The following is a 2,297-nucleotide window of genomic DNA, read 5'->3' as shown; positions in this document are numbered from 1 at the left end:
TGTGTTATTGGATTGAGTATGACCCAGTTTACTGTCATTAAAATGGAACTTAAAAAATGGCAATAAGAACCTCCCAGAAAAGATCAATAAGCTTTTGTCTTTGTGTCCATTTAGTTCATTTATATGTATTTTAATGACCTAAAGTATAACTTTATTCACCAAATTTAGGGTAACTATCATTAAATATAACACTATATGCACAAAGTGAAATAAGTGCAATGGAAACAATATACAGAAGAAAACTGAATTAACAATCAGTGATTTCAATATGCAGTAACAGAAAATATGAGTTAGATCATGACAGGTATTTAAAAAAGTAGAATTTTTTGTTTTGTTTTGTTTTGTTGTTGTTGTTTAGTTTGTATTTCATAATCATCAACTTAACTCTGCAATCCAGGTAGCCTTGCAAGGGGTAAGAGAAACACAGAACCCCATGAACCATGGCCAGAGCTTGAAGATTATAGAAATTCCAAGAAGATGGGAGTGAAAGGGTGTTCTCCTGAGCTACAAAAGGAATAGTCTTCTGGGGTAGCTAAAACACAGGTCAAATCTATTAGAGTTGTCCACAGTCAGTGACAGTGATCTTCTTCATGGTTTTGCCATTCCTGGGCGCCCAGAGCTCCACAGCTGTCACGACATCCATGCCCTCTTTCACCTGGCCGAAGACCACATGCTGCCATCCAGCCACTCAGTCTTGGCAGTGCAGATGAAAAACTCGGAACCATCTGTGTGGAGTCCAGCATTTGCCATGGACAAGGTGCCAGGACCTGTGTGCTTCGGGATGAAATTCTCATCATCATATTTCTTTTGGTAGACGGACTTGCCACCTATGCCACTGTGATTTGTGAAGTCACCACTCTGGCACATAAATCCCAGAATAATGCTGTGAAAGCAGGGACATTTATAATCAAATCCTTTCTCCCCAGTGCTCAGAGCATGAAAGGTTTCTGCTCTCTTTGGAACTTTGTCTGCAAACAGCTTGAAGGAGACATGGCCCAAGGGCTCACCCTCCACAGCGATGTGGAAGAAGTCAGTAGGGTTGACCATGGCTAGGCATGCAAAGATCCGAGGTGGAGTGGGAGACAGCAAGGCCTAGAATTATTTTGAAATTACATGAATTTTTAAATATTTCTAAATATTAGCAAAAATGTGCCATAATGATTTGACTCAAAATAACATTTTTCTCAGTTTTTCTGTTGATTTTATAAGAATAAGTATATTCTCTTTAATTCTAACTTCAAAAATATAGTTCCAAAATATTCTTATTTACAGATTTTTAATAAATCATAAGTAAATTTACTTGACTCTCTTTCTTTTAGCCAGTTCATTATTTAATGAATAACAAGACTTCCAATTATAGAGGCAGAAAGAGAAAAACAATCAATATAAAACTATGACTTGAGAATGGTTTCTAACTTTTAAGCAAACCATAATCATTTTATATAATTTGAAGGTGTCATTTTAAAGAAACAATATACTATGTACCAATTACATTCCCTTTTCAGACAAGTTTGTCATCAAGAGAAAGTGTGATGAGGTTTAATCAAAGGTTAGACCCTTTTAATTAGGGACTTTTGTGACTAGTCATTTGGCATTAATTACTGTTTTGGTTGAATTCCTTTTGATTTATAAAGGACCCTGAACACTGAAAAAATCATATTGCATCACAGAAACTATTGATAATTAAAGCAAAAGCTTGTCTTCATCAGTCTATCACACACCTTAAAAAAGAACACCATTTAAAATGTTAAATGGCTGCCTTAGACAAACAAACCAGAAGCTTTGAAAGGAAAAATAACAGATGGCATATCAAGCCAGTCGCTTTGGATGGTCAGTTTGAATGCTGTTGATTGCAATGACTTACACCCTGACTTAAAATGTTCAGCCACACTTTCAGGTGCTAACTAATGGTAAGAGGTATATGTGCAGTTCCAAGGCTCAACACCCCTGTGAGAATCATAAACCTAACTCACACCACTGCTATATGAATAGAGGTCATCGATCACACTTGATGGTGAAACAAAAACTGACCCGAAAGTTCAAATAATATTTTGTTTGTAGACCCATGGAGAATGAAAGTTAAGTTGAAACTATTTTTGTAAGATTATAACTCTAAATCCAAATAGAATGCCCATAATAAGAATCACTGTTTGTCTCTCTGTGATTCAGCGTACACATTTAAAGGTTAATCTAAATAAAAGAATTTAAAGATCAATAAACTAGTTTGTGTCAAAACACTCTGAGAAAAAAATAAGAACTTATACATGTAATGGTAATTGAAAAAAATAATAATGTGC

The 2,297-nt window shown here is 35.3% G+C and overlaps 1 pseudogene; it reads right to left on the bottom strand.

The window, feature by feature from the left end:
• Nucleotides 1-403: 403 nt before the first annotated feature.
• Nucleotides 404-1,062, bottom strand: LOC123818864 (annotated as a pseudogene).
• Nucleotides 1,063-2,297: the final 1,235 nt, after the last annotated feature.

The sequence above is a fragment of the Phyllostomus hastatus genome, unplaced genomic scaffold, assembly GCF_019186645.2.
Source record: "Phyllostomus hastatus isolate PE091 unplaced genomic scaffold, TTU_PhHast_1.1 phas_contig_29, whole genome shotgun sequence".
In the NCBI taxonomy this organism is placed as follows: Eukaryota; Metazoa; Chordata; class Mammalia; order Chiroptera; family Phyllostomidae; genus Phyllostomus; species Phyllostomus hastatus.
This window is presented reverse-complemented; position numbering and strand designations above follow the sequence as displayed.